We start from the raw sequence: 19,886 nt of genomic DNA, 5'->3' as shown, positions 1-19,886 counted from the left end.
ATTTGTAAGAAAACACATAGTATATATAGTGTTTGGTATGAACCATGGTTTCAGGCATTCACTGGGGATCTTGGAACATATCCCCCACACGTCAGGGGTGATGACTGTATGCAAGAAAAGACACTTTTTTTTTTTTTTAAAAGACGCTTTTCTTACATGGGATGGGACTCTCATTATTGCCACAGGTAGGCCCCATCTGATATGTTGTTAGACTAAAATGACAATGGCTGACCTAGTCTTAAAATATCTGTGATGGTTGCACTTTTTTTTTTTTAAATTTTTTAATTTATTTATTACAGTCACACAGAGATAGAGAGAAAGGCAGAGACACAGGCAGAGGGAGAAGCAGGCTCCATGCACCGGGAGCCCGACGTGGGATTCGATCCCGGGTCTCCAGGATCACGCCCTGGGCCAAAGGCAGGCGCTAAACCACTGCGCCACCCAGGGATCCCTGGTTGCACTTTTGAATGAAAATAGGCACAGAAGACATTCTTGTGGTGGGAGGTGGTCATCATATCATTTTCTCAATACAGTTTTTAAAGCAGCAAAAACCCAGCTATATGCATTTAAGATTAGGTTGAAAAGGTCAGTCAGCACACAGAGGCTTTTGCCTGCTAAAGGTGAAAGCTACTGGAAGATCAATTTGAGTTATCAAATTGCCTCATTTTATCTGAATATTAGCTTAGGGGCAGGTTATGGTATTAGCTTATAAATGGGGCATAAAGCCTGTTGTGAAGCCAGAGAAATTCATTCTGTAGAGGAAATGCTAGGTAAGTAAAATGTCGACTCCTTGCCCATAGTATATACGTATTTTTAAAATTTTTAATCAATGTACTGACTAAACATTTTTCATGTGGCAATTTGTCAAAACTGCCTAAATGTGAAGACACTTACATCAGTAGAAATTATTTCTCTTTTATTTATTTTATCACTGCTATTACTACTTATTAAATGTCGGTCATTAAATCTCAAATGTTTTAAATTCTAGATAAAAAGAAATTTTATTTTTTTGGTGGTTATTTTCATGTATTTTTAACATGGTGAATAGACATTTGAGATAAATAGTAAATATTCCATTTTTTTGCCTCAAAAACAGTAAAATGTATTATATATATGAATATAACAGTTTGAGTGATAAACAACAAAAATGATAATCAGTGTTTAGTAGGATGGCATGTGTTTTGAGTTATTAAATTTCTATATATAGTATTAAATAAAAAGAAGTATTTCTGTCTCCATAATTAAAAAAAAAAAGAGTCAGACAGCCACTATGAGTGGCTTTTCAGTTTTCAAACATTTTGTTATAGAACATGGTTGTTTTCTTTGTCTCTCTGACTGCAGAGATGACTCAAGATATACCCATGCTGTGGCCCATGAATCCTTCCTTTTATCTTCAACTTAGACACACCTTGTCAGGAAGAGAAAAGGTTGAGGCAGAGGAGAGAGAGGGAGAATGTGCAAATGGAAATGTCCAGAAATTAAACAGGATTAAATAGAACCAAAGAATGTGAACTGCTTACTTTCAATTTTTATACCTGGAGAATGGCAAAAATAGTGTTTGGAATACATTATTAAATTGAAAAAACTCAGAATTGTTTGCTTATGGAGGAATCCCTTTAATTATGAAGAAAGTACATAGTTTCTATATGATAGGTTTCTATTTGTTGGCTTCTATTTAGGAAAATCATCTTTTGGCACAAGGGGAGAAGCCTAGACATGGCAATAAAAAGAACTGCCTCTTTTGCATTGTTTGGAGTTCATCTAAGCATAAGGAGGAATATCAAAGACAGAATCTTTTTCCCAAAGTCATTCGCCTCTGCTGTAGGAGACTGCTGCCTTGTCATAACTCCTGGATATGTTTAGTGTTAGTGGATTTGCTACAACTTTCATTGAAATCATTCATTCATTCATTCATTCATTCATTTATATATTTATTCATTTGTTAATTCATACAGCAATTATTAATTGAGCAGTCTGTGAGGCAAATGTCCTATTCTCTGGAGATATACTGGTAAACAAGACAGACAAGGACCTTGCTCTTAGGTTGCTTATATTAGATGGGAGACAGACAGAATTCAGCTAAACAAACAAATGAACAAGCTACTTCAGATAGTGAAGAAAAAAGAGCTGCAAAGAGAGAGATTGCCTCGTCGTTGTATATGTGTGTGGGGTGGGGGGAGGGAGAATGGTGACCTGGGAAAGCAGGTCTGAGGGTGATGCATAAAGTGAGTCATGAGTGACAAGTAGAAGCAAACCATGTATCGAACCTGGGAGCGGAGTGTTCTGGGCAGAGGGAGCCACAAGGTGAAGAGCCCCAGTAGAACAAGCTCGTTTTCTTTGAGGAACAGAGAGAAGGTTGGTGTGTTGGAGAAGAGGGATCATAAAATGGAGTGCTGGGAGGCAGGGTTCAAAGGAAGCCATGGCCTTATCACCTATCATGTCGGAGGCTAGGCTTTATTTTATGTTATACATATACACTGTCTATTTTGTGTTTTGTCATTTTAGCATCAACACAAACAGTTGTAGTATGAAAAATCTGCTGTGTTGGTAGTTTCTTCTATTCCGTGAAAAAATAATCCATTTAATCAATTTTCCTCTTACTGAATTGATTTTAAAAATTATTGATCAGGTAGGCAAAGCCTTTGGTTTTGACTGATGCTGAAGAACATAAGAAAAAAAGGAAGTATATGTGTATTTTAAAACTTAATGCAACACCACAAGGAAACCATAAGGCTAGGAGGTGGCTCTTCTTTAGCTCCATTGAACTTTAGGCGTGCCCTTTAGCCAAGTCACATGAGCCAAATAAAACATGAGGCTTAGCACACCTTGCACAAGAATATTGGAGAATCTATAACTTCAACATGTGTGATTCATATTCTCATGATGGAATTGCCATTAAACTTTGAGGCAAGTGAAATATGGACGAGAGCCCAAGAAAGCTCGAGTATGGACATGTCCTAAGAAAGCATGTTCTCACTAGTCATAGAGAAGTTCAGAGGAGGAGCTGAGGTCAGCCTACTATATGCTAATCAGTTAACAGCATAAGCCCAGAGCTGATCAGGGGACAGGCTTTTGGGGATTTAAAAAAAAAGTACCTTATTTTTTATAAAATCTTATTATAAAATCTCTCTGACTACAAAGGCTTAGAGAGCAAGGTGTGATGACTTTATTTGAGGATGATGTGAAATTTTATCTTCATTTTCCTCAAAGTAGATTATATTCCTCTTTTTTCTTTCTTGTTGACAATTTATGAAAAATCCAGGGAGTTTGTAGGGTTTAATAAAAGGATGTATCTCACACTTTGAGAGAGGCAAAAGTAATCTTTTCCTAATAACCTTTTACTTGTTCCATTTAACTTTCCAAATACTTGATCAACAAATTTTAAGTGACAAGCTCCATAGCAAAATCCACCTTCAATACTATTATGAAGCATTGCTCTGTAACGTGTGGGGCAGAGAGCGTTCTGCATTACAGTCCAACATGGCACACTGATGACCATGTTCCACATGAGACATTTTGGTGGATTCCCTATGGGAAGATGGTGAGGAATGGTGGCTAATATACAGGCCTAGCTATCTGTGTGAGCTCAGACAAATTCCCCAGACTTGCTGAGGAGCCTCTATTTTGACATTGGCAAAATGGTAATAGTACCTATCCAAAAGGTTCTGTAAATTTAAACTGGGTTATGTGTGCATGATGCTTGTAAATAGAAACTACTTGAAAAAGGGCAGCTGTTACTGCTATTCCATATGAACATAATTAGTTGCCGATACCACTGACGAAAAATCTTGAGGTCTTTGGTAGAGAAAAATAGCTTTTTTCTTTCTGACCTCCTTGTCTTTATTCCTCTTTTTTTTTAAAAAAAGATTTTATTTATTTATTCATGAGAGACACAGAGAGAGAGGCAGAGGCATAGGCGGAAGGAGAAGCAGGCTCCCCTGTGGGGAGCCTGAAGTGGGACTCGATTCCAGGACCCCAGGATCATGACCTGAGCCAAAGGCAGACCCTCAACCACTGAGCCATCCAGGCATCCCTCCTTTTCTCTTTCTAAGGTGAAATCTCTCTGCTTCTGTATTCATTAAAAAATAATTTCACATTTTAAATGGGGAACTTCAGGCACATCTAACTTCTCACTGTGTGGGCTTTCCAATGTAGTGCAAATCAGTCAAGACATTGCTTAAAGATTGATAATGTAATTGACTAGTGCTGTTTTATTACTTCTAAATTTGGAATCTCAAAGGCAGATATGATAATTAATACACATGGTTTTCAGAAGAATCAAATAAACAATTTATTTTAAAAATTTTTATCTCACAGATAAAAGTGATTCAGAAGGATCTGGAAACACTTTTCTCTCAAGGCCTGGGGCTAATTTTCTCAGTCAGACATGTGAGAATCTTTCTCTTTTCATTTTGCAAGATTACAGCAGCTCTATATGCTAAACTTGTCTGATAAATAACCAGGTAAATCTATGATCCTAGGAAAAATGAGTGAATATCTGCCGAACAAAGTCCAATTTACAACAATGATTAAAAAGCATGTGATAGAAGACATATGTCCATGGGCCTTGCCCTAAGGAAAAAGTACAAATGTTCAACAGATCAAGCCTACCTTTCCAGTCTCATATTTCCAGCCCTGCTTTTTGTATATGTTCTTATCTGAGGTGTCTAGGATGGTTGGGTGCTATCCTCCAAGTGTGCTATGAAAGTTTCCACCTCCTCCTTTTATGGACAATGGAAAGGAGGGAGTTCAAGTCACCAGATTCTTGGTTTGTAGCAAGAAGTAGTCTGGGCTAGGCTGGAATCTGAACCCAGGAGGTCAATATGGCCTGAGACAGCAATGAGGGATATTTTAGGGGGGATGGTTTCAATTTCAATAGAGTTTGGGATTTTGATGAAGTCCAGAGGGTTCATGCAAAGGATTCCAAAGTAAGGCCTAGCCCTTGCTCCAGATACAGTACCTGCCAACTGGTAGGCACTCAAAAGATGTCTGTTAAGAGATTTGAGTATTCTTCTATGACCACTGTAGAACTCCTACACTGCTATCACCCCAGTCTGAGCCATTTATCACATGCAGTCAGAGTTTTGAGATAGTTGCCTGATTGTCTTCCAATTTTCATCTTTGCTTCTCCTGAGTCTGCTCTTGCACTCCCCTGCTCAAAACTTCTAATTATTTCCCTTCTCACTAGGAGGAAAGCCCTCACAGTGGTTCCCAAGGCCCTACATGATCTGTCCCTCGTTTTCTCTCTTTCCATACAGGTTGACTTCCCCTCCACCTCAGCCACACTGGCCTTCATATTGTGCCTTGACTGTGTCATTCCTCCAACACACCATTCATACTCTAGCACAAGCACTTCTCTCAACCTGCATGATAGTCCCAAGATTCACATGATTTATTCCTTTGCTTCTATCAGGGCTTCGCTAAAATGTCTCTCCCTAAGAGGCCTTCCTGAACATCTTATCTAAAATTGTACTTTTCCAGCACATTCCTCTCTTCTGCTGCTGTTGTTCTCCATAGTAGTTTGCACTCTTTGACAGATATTTTCGTTTTTATTTGCTTGTGGTCTGCTTCCTTCAGTGGAGTGTAAGTAAGCTTTATGAGGGTGACCATTCTTGCTGTTTTGTTTGCTTTAGCACTAAAAATAGTTCCTGTGCATTGTAGGTCCTCCATCGATTTGGTCAATCAATGAATGAAGCTTTCACCATCCTTCCTCATTAAAGTGGTTTCTTTCTCCTTTATTTTCCCATGGCACCTTCTCTATTTTGTTGTACATATCATATTCTGGCAGTATAGACTCAATCTGTGTATTGCTTATCTCTCCTCCTAGGATGGGGGTCCAGTGCTGAATATTGCATGTGCTTAATACATTCTTTTATGAATTGAATGTATGCTCTTGGAAATATAATATTATCTCTTTACTTTTTTTTCCGCTGGCCTACTGTTGTCTCACATTAAAAATCAATCACTTCTTGGGGCACCTGCATGGCTCAGTTGGTTGAGCATCTGCCTTTGGCTCAGGTCATGATTCCAGTGTCCTGGGATCAAGTCCCACATCAGGCTTCCTGTTCAGCGGGGAGTCTGCTTCTCCCTCTTTCCACTCATGCTCTCTGTCTCTTACAAATAAATAAATAAAATCTTAAAAAAATATCAACCACTTCTTGTATACTAGTTGTATTCTCGCTGTTTATGTGAAAGCCCATCTAATGCAACATCATGTGTCAACTAGACATCCATTTTTAAAAAGACATTAAAAATATGGAAGGTTGGGTAAGTGTTAATAACTGTTATTACACAGATAAAATATGTATAATTATACTTTAATTATAAATTTTAATTTAATTATACTTGTAAAAGAGTAATGAGCTTAATAATCAAAAAAATTTGAGGCGCCTGGGTGGCTCAGTTGGTTAAGTATCTACCTTTGGCTCAGGTCACAGTTCTGGGCCTGAGTTGGGCTCCCTGCTCAGCAAGGAGTCTGCTTCTCTCTCTCTCTCTTTCTCTCTCTCTCCCCCTCTGCCCCTCCCACCTCTCATTCTCTCTCTCTCAAATAAATAAATAAAATCCTTTAAGAAAACACTTTTGATCCAGTAACCTGAACTTTAAACAAGGAGCTTCTTATTGAATATCTTGGTGAAAATCCTTAAAAAGAAATCCTCTATTAGTTTTAGTAGATTGGCTTAATTGGGTATCATATGCTACAGTTTATACCATCTGCTATTTGTTTCCTGGACCAGAATTATACTGCTAAATTACAAATTAATCTACAAGTTCTTACATTATGACACAAATTACTATGTAATGATACAATTTCCATTAATAATCTACAAAGTATGTTTTGCATAGATACCAATTAGAGATTAGCAATTTGTTAATTATGTTATAATTGGCTTTTTTGTTACTATGGAAGTTTTGTAACAAAAGTTAACCTCTTAAAATCTGGGGACAAGTTATATAATATTTTAAAATATTACAAATTTTGGGAAAAGGTGCTATTTCCTCTTGGGAGCTGAAAAGAAAATTTAAATAAATTATTAATATCAGAAAACAAATCATTGGGAAATTTTTGGAAAAGAAGATGAAAAAGAAATTTTGGTTGGTTAAATAAATGTTCCAGAGAAATAGGTGGAATGACAGGATGAAAAATTAAAGGACTTCAGAAACATAATTTTTAGCAGAATGGAGCATAGATATGTCAGTAATGGAGGAGGATGTTAATTCCACTTCAGTGTCAATTCTAAATGACGAATTTCAAGAACAACTTGGAGAGGAAAAAATACAAAAGAATTTATTAAACTGAATATTCTATTTGCAGATTCAGGTTCATGGTCATCTAACTTGAATATGAAATAAAAGGATATGCCTCTCTTGTTGAAATGTATCCAATTGCAAGAAAGTTTAACAGCCCTCCCAAAAAAACTATAGGTAAGAATATTTTAGAAATGATTATACTCAGTTTCTTCCAAATGTTGGAAATGGTTAGATTATATTATTCTATATAGATTTTTTTTCTCTATTACAAATACTTGGGGGATAGGAAAAAAAAATTCACTAATGAAAGAAAATGTGCAATGATTGTCAGCTTTTATTACATATTCTTAGTAAACATGAAAAAAGTAAAATGCACATTAACAGTAATGTAAGTATTCAAAATTGAAATCTTGTAGAAAAATGTTATAACTCTTGGTGCTAACAGAGATTACTCAGAAAGAGAAAAATATTAGCATTCTATGACTGTCCTGTTAATATGCATGGTTCAGTTTTTGGCAAGGCTAGGTATAGCATCAGAGAATTATTCGAAAACCTTAATGGAACAATGGTGACTTGCTGTATTTTTAAGAAACTACAGCAGAATTTTATAATACCTTGGAAGACATATACACAGAATACAAACATTTGCAACATATCATTCTTCTTAGGGGATGGGATACAAAGCCAAATTATAAAATTATAGCAGAATTGTTTGGATAATAAGTGTAAAACACAACTTAATTATTTTAGATACAATTCCTGATATATGCCAAATAGAGTAAAGAGCAATTATTATTAGATTTGTGGATTATAGAGATGCATGTATTTCCATATGTGAGTTCTTGGGTTGGAATTTTTCCATGTAAGTTAAATAACTAAAGACTTATGTACATTTCTTCTAGAATACACACCTTAAAAAAACAATTTTAAAGACAAAAATAATTTGAGAATCTTCATAGACCCCTCTGGGATTACCCTCATGTCTTAAGGACAAATAACATAAGTATATATAGAAGACAACAGATTGTACAAAAGAATCTATAATTCTTTTATCTGTGCATTCTTTAAACTTTAACAATACAGTTAAAAAATATTTTTGACACTACTAAATTTTAATTATCGTTTAAGAACTAATGAACTACTTTTCAACTTCAGCCAAACATTGAATTGTATTTATAACACATTTACTGAATACAGAAAAATCTTAAAAGCCTTCGTCAAATATGTGATGGAGATGTCAACTGGTAACATTATGTCGCTAAAAACTGTGTTAGAAAGCAGAGTGTGGTGCTCTTTCGGAAATTGCTGATGATGTAATAAGAAATACCTAAATACCTAAATATATCGATAGATATATTAATGGTATAGACTTGCAAAGAATAATAACATGCAGCAAATATAGATCAGAATAATACAAAATAGTAATATATAGCAATAGTGTCATAATATGACCATTACTACTAATATGTAATAGTGATACAATAGGACTATGATTTTAAAAATTTTTTCAGTATTAGCAAACTATCACAGAGGAGCACTGAATAATAATGTATAGAATTGTTGAATCAAAAAAAAAAAAAAAGAATTGTTGAATCAGTAACACACCTGAAACTAACATAACACTGTAGGATAATGATGCTAGAATTAAAATGTTTAAAAAGTTAAGAAGCAGGATCCCTGGGTGGCGCAGCGGTTTGGCGCCTGCCTTTGGCCCAGGGCGTGATCCTGGAGTCCCTGGATCGAGTCCCACATCGGGCTCCCGGTGCATGGAGCCTGCTTCTCCCTCTGCCTGTGTCTCTGCCTCTCTCTCTATCATGAATAAATAAATAAAATCTTAAAAAAAATAAATAAAAAATAAAAAAATAAAAAGTTAAGAAGCTTAAAAAAAAGAAAAACATTATTACAGCCTTTTTAGAGTTCTAGGTCAGGGGTTTGCAAAAGGATTAGATCATAAATATTTTAGACTTTGTGGGCCATATGGTCTGTTTAATTAATCAACTCTACCATTGTAGTATAAAAGCAGCCATAGATCCCACATAAGCAAATGAGTTTGGCTGTGTTCCAATAAAATTTTATTTATGGATGCTGAAATTTTGGTTTCATAAAATTTTCATGTGTGATGCAATACTATTCTTTTAACATGGTTCTAATCATTTAAAAATGCAAGAGCCATTCTTAGCTCATGGGCTGCACAAAAACAGATGGTGGATCAGATTCAGCTTGTGAGCCATTGTTTGCTAACTTCTGTTCTAGATGACATATATACTTTGAAAAATTGTAGAAATGAATTACTACAAGTACATACAAATTTACAATTGAAATTGACTTATGAACATGGTAAAGATTAACAGATGGAACATCATCGTGTAGCCTTAATTCACCCCAAAGACTTACCTGGTTCTCAGTTTATATTTAAATCCGCCAGGGGCAGTGCAGAATTTATTCTCCAATCAAAAACTTATTAAACATAGTTTTAGGCCTTATAGTATTGCAAAAAATGTAGTCTAACCAAGTGGCCATTTTTATGGAATGAAACATAGTTACAAATAAAGATTAAAATTGCTGTAATAATTTATTTGACAAGAAAGCATGTTGTGTAATTATTTTAAACAAAGTATTAAATTGAAATTAGTTGGCATTCTTAATTTTTACATTTACAATTTTGAATTTTTATTGTTTTACATTCAGTAATTTGATTTGTGAATTTAATGAAGAATGACTTCGCCTTTGTTGTAGTTACTCTAACTAAGAAATATATACTATACTGACTTAAATCTTTTACATGAGGAAGAGATGTCTTTTTGTAGTTTGTATGGAGACTCTGTGTGGACTGAAGGCAACAGACCTTGTTGATAGGGGTGAAGAACTGCACCCATGACAGTCCTAAGGGAGAGAGATTACAAAGATGAACGAGACTTGGCTTTTGCCTCTCAGGAGCTTCTGAACTAGTCTGGAGCTGGATGTTTTGCAGTTCTAATATTTATTTATTTTTAGTCCTAATATTTATTTAAAAGCAATACTCTGGTTACTGGTTGCCCCCCACCCCCATTGTTTTGTGGCAGTGGCTTAATGCCTGGGATTTTACTTTAAAAAGACAGCAGTATAAAAGAGGATGAAAAATGAAAGTCACTCAGTCTCAGAGTATGCTGTAATGTGTAAATGCTGCACTGTAAGTTTTTAATTGTTTATTCTACCTCCTATCATTAGCAGCATGAGGGTAAAGAGAAGCTTCACCGACCCTATTTGGATTAGCCTTATATTTTAAGGACAAAGATTAGTCAAGTTCACAACTTGTTATTTTTGACAGAACCTTTCAGCTCTATGATCAGCAAAAATGTAAACTGAAGATGTCTTTAAGTACAAAAAGAAATTCCTCAAAGCCAAAAGCTCATTGGCTTTTAGACAAAAATATAAAATCTTCTAGAATTGTATCGTTGAACAAAACTTTTTTAAAAAAATAAACTATGAAACCCACGTAGACTGTTTGAAGATAAAAGAAGAGTTGTTTATGAGCCAGTGATGAAAGTGCGTAAAGGGCCACAGGTATTTCGCAATAGACTTCTGGAGATCTCATTAGAATTTGAAAGCACTGTGAAGAAAGGAAGTTCTTTAATGTAAAAGGTTGGCTGAGCTTTAGTGAGGTGAGTCACATCTGGAAGCAAGGATCTGAGAGAAGTTCTTGCCCTGGTGGTGGTGTGTAGACTGATAGGAGTCAGTACTGTATGTCAATCTAGTTGTGGGTTCTTATTATAAACCTTTGAAAGCATGAGTATATAAAAGGCAGAGACCCAATGCAACCATCCCTTTTAAATCTTTTACATGACCTCTGTATTTTTCTGTATATTTGAAAGATTTTTTTTTTTCTGTTTCGGAATTTGAATGATGAATAACTCAATGATAGAATATCTAGTCTGACAATTGGTCTGTAGGTATCTTAGCTCTACCTCGGTAAATTCATTTTCATATAATATAATGGACTTGTTAACTCTTACAGGAGTAAAGACCAATGTGTACTAAGCAAAGTAGATGTTATTTGTTTTTTCTTCCCATAGAAATGCCATAAACTATTCTTAAAATATGTTCTTCTATAAAACTCCATGTAATTGCAAAAGGAAATGCTGAAATAAAGCTAAAGGATGGAATAAAATAGAAAATGAATAAACATTTAACATCGAAATAGTAAATTGAGTATACTACTGATAGGATTTATTTAAAAACTGGTTCTAAATGATAAGAAAAGAGAAAATATTAGTTGAGATTAGGAATACAAAAGATCATTTTAAGATGTACTTTAAATCATTTCTTCGTTACCATTCCCAGTTTATTAATTAATTTGGTATCAAGTTAAATGATTAATTATAAATTTGATAACAAAACAAAAAAGCACAAGAAATAAGGAACACAAACTAGAGAAAAAGAAAATTGACAACTGTTCTTGAATATTGTAAAACTGTCAATTCCAAGTTTCAAAATATATGTTTTGAAATATATGTTCTTTGGAAAATACACTTTTCTAAAATGTTACCTGATTTTTTTTAAATAAAACGTATAGTTTTGAAAATAAAATATAGTTTTAAATTTAAGCCTATGAACAGTATCAAATTATAAAAGAAAAAGGAAACTTACAGGTAAACATTAAGGATAAAATGAAACTGCAGAAAAGTTAGCAAGCAAAATATAGTTATATAGAAGATGAATAATATCCTCTATTTGAATGGAGGTACTGCAATAAACTGAGGCTCCTGTGTGACAAAAATAACGGTTATCGATTAACAAGAGAGAAAACAAAAGTCCACAATTGGAGCTTAGTTGACCTGAGGAAGGTTTTCGATAAAATTTGCCATCTTTTCTTGATTAAGTTACTATGCACACAAAATAGTTTTTAATAGTATGTTTTTCAAATGGAGAAATATTACATTCACTTCAGAAATACTGAAGCTGTTTCCTTGAACCAGGAGCAAGATGAGGATCTGTCCTGCCACCATTGCTATTTAGCATAACATTCATTTCATCCATTTCCAATTTAACTTTTTGAAAAGACAACAGAATCATACATAAAAATAAGGAGAAAAATATTTTAGAAATAACTTTCTTATAAAAATACACATATAAATTAGAAAGTCATAGAAATTATGGAATTAACCAACACTATTCAAAGTAACAAATTTAGCAAATTTTCAGATTGGAAGGGAGCTCTGGAAGCATTGCACATTAATTACTATTTAGCTATTACTTAATTTTATATATAAAGATAAAAATATTAAGTATGTGGGTATTAATCTTGGCACCTCGAGATTTATAAGATTATAAGCCCCAACGAGAAAAACAGAGTCTGTACTGAAGGTTTATTTATTTTTTTAAATATTTTTTTTCTTTATTTATTTATGATAGTCACACAGAGAGAGAGAGAGAGAGAGGCAGAGACACAGCCAGAGGGAGAAGCAGGCTCCATGCACCGGGAGCCCGACGTGGGACTCAATCCCGGGTCTCCAAGATCGCGCCCTGGGCCAAAGGCAGGCGCCAAACCACTGCGCCACCCAGGGATCCCTGTACTGAAGGTTTAAAGGCTAGTTTGCATAGGTGGCCTGTAGTCCTGGCTCCTGAAACCCACTCATATATGGTTTCAGAGCTTCTCTTCTTTTTTTTATATTCCCATATATTTCTTTCTAGTCATACATATAATAGCACAAGTATTGAGGTATTGACCATTTTTTATTTCATATACTTATTCTAGTATATAGTTTTATACAGTTCTATGTTCACGTATCTATATGCTTACTTATTGCTATATATTTTTTCATTTGAGTAAAGTTGGCACACAATGTTACATTAATTTCAGGTGTATAACTTAGTGATTTGACAAGTTTATAACTATGCTATGTTCACCATAAGTGTAGCTACCATCTATCCCATTAAATTGCTATTACAATGTTGTTGATCGTATTCCTTATGCTATTCCTTTTATTCCCATGGCTTATTCATTCCATAACTGGAAGCCTGTGTCTCCCAAGTCCCCTTCACGCGTTGTGTCCAGCCTCCTACCCCCTGCCCTTTCTAACAACCATCAGTTTGTTCTCTGTATTTATACAGACATTCTCTCCTTTTGAGTTTCCAGCAATTTCAGTTTTTAATTCTGGGCTTCCTATTACAAATTAAAATTTGTAGATCTTATCTAACTAGAAATTCTTGGTAATTACAAGCAACATTCTTATCTTTCTTTATCCTTTTCTCTGAAGAAAAATAGTAAGGATCTGGCTTTAAATCAGCTCTGCTGCCTTTTTTGTAGCTTAGTCTACTTAAAGGTAGTAACTTCTTTCATAAAGAAAAACAAAAAAAATGGCAAAGATACCAAAATTTCTATGGTTAGTATATAGAAGCTGTTCATATTGGTTAAAGTTTATGTGGAATAATTTATAGGCAAAGTTATAAAAATGTTTTAAAAGGAGATACCTGTTCCTGATTTACTACATATGATTTTTTTCTTGCTACATATGATTTTAAAACCCAATTTACAAAGTGACAGGTATTAGAACCTCATGTCAGTTTCAGCTCCTGCATGTAAAGAGCTTGGAGGTTGTCATTATACTATAAGAAAAAGTTGAACAAATTGAAAATCAGTGACTGCTTGACTCATGATGGAATTGAGGTCACAGGGCAAACCACCATGTCCAAATCTGAGACACAGAGGAATTCAAAGTCCCAGCTAAGATCTGCCCACCTAGACAGAGGCCACTGGAGGCATGAACTTAAATAGTAATTCTGATGAATTGCTGGAGGCTGAGTGTGCAGTAGTCTGAGAGTGAAGCCACAAGGATTTTACCTTTGGAATGGTACCAGATGTTTATACTGAGCAACCAAGAAAATCTCCCTGTGCCCCTGGTAGGGAGGGAAGGGTAACAGTAAATGTTGTGAAATGCCTGTACCCCAGAAGAAAAGATTCACATAGTGCTATATCTCACATGGGGCAAGGGCATTTCTCCTGCTCTACTCCTGTGTAGCCTCCTTTCTCTCCTCCTTTATGCTGATATAAATAAATAATTGAATTAATACATAAAAGGAAGAGAAGAGACAAATCTCCCATGCTGAAGAATATCAAATAACCTACCTAGACACTGTGCCCTCAGAGAGGTGGAGTATAATTCCTAACTCCTTAAGTGTGGGTTGTGTATAGTGATTTCCTCTCCAAAAGGACAGTGTGGAAAAGGGGAGAAAAGATAACTTTACTATGGAAGAAATCTGACAAACACTGCTCCATCCAGGTGATTAGTTAAGGTCAACATCAATAGTGATGAGCCATGATGATAGTAGGTACTCCTGATAGGATGGAACGAAAAATGGCACTTTACCTCTGTGATTTTCTTCCCGAAAACCTAAAACACCAGTCTCATCATGAGAAAAAACACCAGACAAATCCCAATTGAGGGATATATTAGTCAGCTTTCACTGCCGTAACAAGATACCATAGACTGGGAGGCTAAAACAACAGAAATTTAGTTTCTCACAGTGCTAGAGGCTAGAAGTCTGGGATCAGGGTGCCAGCATGGTCAAGTCCTGGGCAAGCTCTCTTCCTGGTTTGCAGATGATGCCTCCTTTTTGTGTCTTCACATAGCAGAGAGAGAGAGCTTTGGTGTCTCTTCCTATTCCTATCGGAGTGCCAGCCCAAACATTAGAACTCCATCCTTATATCCTCAGTTCCTCACACACCCTTGCTCCAAATACAGTCACATTGAGGGTTAGGATTTCAACATATGAATTGTGGGTAGGCATAATTCAGTTCTTGGAAAGGGATACTCTATAATGTATGTGATCACCCTCAAAAGTATTGAAGTTATCAAAGAAAAAAAATAAGTCTGGGAAACTATTACAGTCAAAGAGGAGCCTAAGGAGACATGATGATAGAATGTAATCTGGTACTCTGGATGGCATCCTGGAATAGAAGAAAAGACATTAGGGAAAATTTTGAGAAATCTAAAATAAGTATGGATTTTAGTTAATAATAGATCGATACTGGTTCCTTAATTATGACAAATGCAACCTACTAATGTAATACTTTAGTAATAGGGAAAACTAGATAGGGGCATTTGGCAATTTCATACTATCTGTAATTTTCTGTGCATCTAAATCTGTTCTAATAAATAAGGCATATTATAAATAAGCTATGTATTTTGACTAAAAAGAGAAAACATAATTACATTGAAATTTCAGAAGAACTCATAAACTATTTTAAGAGAATGAAAGGTGAAAGATCAGAAACACTAGAACACAGAGAATGGCATCACACTAATCACTAAATATAGCAGGGACAACTGGGAAATGGTATAGAAAAGAACTGAATGGGGGCATCTGGGTGGCTCAGTGGTTGAGCATCTGCCTTCGGCTCAGGTCATGATCCCAGGGTCCTGGGATCGAGTCCCACATCGGGTTCCTCACAGGGAGCCTGCTTCTCCCTCTGCCTGTGTCTCTGCCTCTCTCTCTGTATCTCTCATGAATAAATAAATAAAATCTTGAAAAAAAAGAACTGGATGACTGATAAATGTGCCTCATATTGCAATAAAAAATTCCAGATTTATCAAAAAGAAAAGCACTGAAAGACTTAAAAAAGACACTACACACTTATTCTAACGTTGTGTTTTTTACCTGACCTTGATATTTTCATCCATTTAGATTTTCCCTTTTTCTAATTTCCTAATTCTAATTCTATTTTGACCTTATTATACTATACATATTCCTTTGTAAATTTTTTCTACCACCTTTTGGTACAAGACAAGAAATTTATAATTAGAAAATAAATTCCTAACCACTGAAGAAACCCAAGGATTTTATTATGGATAAGATGGAAAGTTCTGATGTGGCCCTCCCATTTTTTTTCTGACTTATTCCAAGCTGTTTATTTGGACAAACCATACAATAGCCCATATAGAGGTAAGAACTAGTGACAGCAAATTCATTTCAGGCTAGCCCAAATTGCTCCCAATTTGATCGACCTCTGAACCCTCAACAACAGGACGGAAAAATGATAGATAAAATTTGTAGCAAAATCTATATGCTATGTATGAGGAAAAAACCATGTAATTTAAAATAATATAGGAGTTATAAACATGCTGCACAAATTTATATAAGTGTGTCATACTAATACTAAAAGCCAATTCAAAATGGAGATGAGAGGATAGTATGTAGACTCACAAGAAAATAAAAAATAAGGGGAAAATAAATCAGCCTGTGACAAAAATTGAGGGTATGGATTCTAAAACAGTGTTTGGGCTCCATTTTATACTTATTTAAATACCATTAATCAATAATTATAGCAAAACACAATGGCAGTTGGTGGGCTTGAGAAAGGCACAATTATGAAGAGCTACTAGCATTGTCAATTGCTTTCATCCTTTTGAGAGTAGTCTGGAAAAGTTGAAGGGGAAAAAAAGAAAAGGCTTTAACATTGTTTCTCCATCTTGATGTGGTGATTCCACTTCTGGGACTCTCCATTACACTGATGCTCAGAATAGGCTCCAAGGAGTCCTAGAGGAAAAGAGTGTGGGTAAGGTTAATTTGGTGGGTAAAGTTAGGGTTTAGAGTTTTCCTTTGCATTGCTGTGTGTGTGTGTGTGTGTGTGTGTGTGTGTGTGTTAAATTAGACTCTCAATTAAATTTAGGTAAAAAGTTCACAAAAAGCTAAAATTTAGTTGAAGCTAGTGCTCTATGGATGTTTTCCTAAAGAGAAAAATGTAAATTATATGAAGATCTTAAAAATAGTTCAGTTTAAAAATAGGAGAAAATAAGGCAACTCCAAAAGCCAGAAAAGGGGGTGGTGGTAAACAGCAGTAGTATTGCAAAGGAGCACCATAAAACTAGTCTGTGACACAAAAATGCAAGTATGAGGTTTACTTAGGTACAAAAGAATATTAGATAAAGTGAAGAAAAAGTAGAATACAAAAAAGAGAATGAACACATGATACAATGACATAAAAATGTGCTTATGTATGTACACTGACAAAAATTGGAAGATAATTTAGAGAAATATAAACATAACTTAATGTTCTTTATCCCCTTTTTCTATAAAAATGATTAAGGGCAATTTATTTACATATTCTGTAAAAATATTCTTTACATATACAGGAGAATATGGATTCTTTGGACCACTTTCTTAGATCAGTGATCCAATTAAAACTCAGTTTATTTATCTATTTTTAAAAAGATTTTATTTATTTACTTGAAATAGTGAGAGCGAATGTGAGAGAGAGATAGAGAGCACGAGCAGGGAGGGAGAGGCAGAGGGAGAGGGAGAGGCAGGCTCTCTACTGAGTGAGGCTTCATCTCAGGACTTTGGGATCATGACCTGACCTGAAGGTAGACGCTTAACTGACTGAGTCACCTAGGTACCCCAAAACTATCAATTTATTTATGAACAAGAACACTACACCTGTTTTCACAAATTTGTATAAAATTACTTAAAGACCTCTGACTGCGTTGACTGAATTAGGTGGCATTGTAAACTAGGTTCTCCGGACATTTAACAAGCATATGTTTGTGTACTCAGATATATAAACTACAAGACGATGAATCTTTTCCATGTGGCAGTGTTTTAGCATTTCAAAGTCAACATCCAAAGAAATACACAGATGTATATGCAGCTGGAGAACAGTCTTTTTTTCCCCTACTCATTCTGGTAATGACATTTTAATTCTCAGTTTTTGTCCGGATTGAGTTATGGATTCTAGCATGGTTTTGATGAACCATGATGTTAAGGTCTCCAGAAGGGTCTACATGGTGAGAAATTAATCTGACATTTGAAAATGATGAAACACAGTGGGGGGAAAAACTCTGAAGATAAAATAATGAAAGTTCTGGTAAAATAACAGAATAATGGTGGTAGGGGGTAAGGTATAGTCTGAAGACTTCATTCGCAGATCCAGGACAGTACCCTGCTGGAGAGGAAAGAATCAGGTCAGAGCTGCTGGCAGAGACTGCAAACTCTTCATGGAGAGTAGAGAAATGTTCATTCATTCACTTACTTTCTAGCTCTATGATGGCTAATTAACTTCTCTGTGCCTTGGTTTCCTCATTTGTAAATGGACAAAATGATTGCACCTGTATCACAGAATTGTGAGGACTAAATGGGATTGCACATGGCAGTTAGAACAGAGTCTGTTCTAACAAATGTTAGCTGTTGTTATTATTGGCAGAAAGGGGGATCGTGGGACTTTGCTAAAGACTAGAAAATTCCATCATAAAGCTGAGAGCTCTCCAGATAATCTGGGTTACAGAAAATCTTACAGCCTGCTGAGTGGGTGCTACATTTCTACTTATTAGGGCATGCACGAGATTTGTGGAACACAACAAAAGTGCTTAGCCAAATTGCTGAAGTCATGTTCACTGAGATGCAAAAGCTGGCTACAGGCTTATATAGCATCTAAACTTTTCTTTGATATGGTTTATGAGGGTGCTTGTTTGGTTTGGGTTTGGACCCCTGTGACTTGAAATAAAAATTAACCCAAAGCACAAGGTTGGTCATTAGATCTGCTGATGGTGCTGTTGTCCTAAAACTGGAAAGGAGGGATGCAGGAGATGAGGTAAAGAGAATTGCTATCATTTCTTCCTTGACTTTGGATAGAAAGCAAAACAACATACAGAAATAAGCATCCGAAGATAAAGAAATCCTCAATGAAAATTAAAATAGAAAATACATTTTTTTGGCTGGCAGTTTAAATTTTACCTTGAAATTTCTGCCCACATACTATTCTTGGACAGTGAATTTGACAGTTGAGAAAGTCACAGCCAGCTCAGTGGTCGATGCCTCGGTTGAACGCAGTAAAGCAATTGTGTGATAACTGGATTGTCCCTAGCATTTATTTATTCTTGTGATGTTCTTTATCCAAAGTCCTTTATCTGGCAATGTTGAGACTCTTTTTAATATGATTTTCCTCACCTTTTTTTTCTCAGAATTTCCAGCTTTCTTCTTCCCATGCCCTATGCTCCAGCGACTCTTCAGAAATTATTTTTCCTCTTATATGTACTGAAATATTCTACCTATGTGCTTAAAATTGTTTTTTTTTTCATTGCCAGGAATACCCAGCCTTCTGCCTCATGTTGCGACATCCAGATATAAACAGTCCCACAGATGTCACTTCCTGCCTGGAGCCTTTCACATACCACCTCCCGATCCTCCCCCAAGCTGAAAGGAATAGCTGCTCTCCTCAGAACTCCCTTGAGTGATTAAACCCAACTAGTTCTATGGGCATTGACCTCTTTCTTACGTGTCTTGAATCTTTATGCTTGTGTACTCTCCCTCACTATTAATCTATCTGAGGTTAAGATTCATACCTAATTTAATAATATTCCATGAATAAGTCTTCACCTAAATAGCACCTAAATCATACCTACTCTATTAGATAGGGTGCAAAGTAAGAGAAATGAACATCGTATCATGTGTATAAATGCTCAGGCTCCTTTAAATCCCAGATCCCTTTATGGTATACAAATGTCAAGAGCTACATAATAACGCAGACTTTACAATGGAGAGGAAATGCATCCCTTATAGATTTTGTTAAGATACATAAGGACAAACTAATACTATATTTCAATTTAAATTTTCCCATTTTAGTTTTTCTTTATTCAGAAAGAGACTGGGATGTTGTATAGCAT

General features: G+C 35.5%; 1 long non-coding RNA gene across 1 annotated transcript; it reads left to right on the top strand.

The window, feature by feature from the left end:
- Positions 1 to 458: 458 nt before the first annotated feature.
- Positions 459 to 19,475, top strand: LOC140602228 (uncharacterized). Its single transcript, XR_012005205.1, has 3 exons — positions 459 to 770; positions 7,313 to 7,422; positions 19,308 to 19,475. It is a non-coding gene; the product is annotated as an uncharacterized lncRNA (long non-coding RNA).
- Positions 19,476 to 19,886: the final 411 nt, after the last annotated feature.

This window comes from Canis lupus, chromosome 13, assembly GCF_048164855.1.
Source record: "Canis lupus baileyi chromosome 13, mCanLup2.hap1, whole genome shotgun sequence".
Classification (NCBI taxonomy): Eukaryota; Metazoa; Chordata; class Mammalia; order Carnivora; family Canidae; genus Canis; species Canis lupus.
The sequence above is the reverse complement of the archived record's forward strand: the minus strand, read 5'-3'. Positions and strand labels throughout refer to the sequence as shown.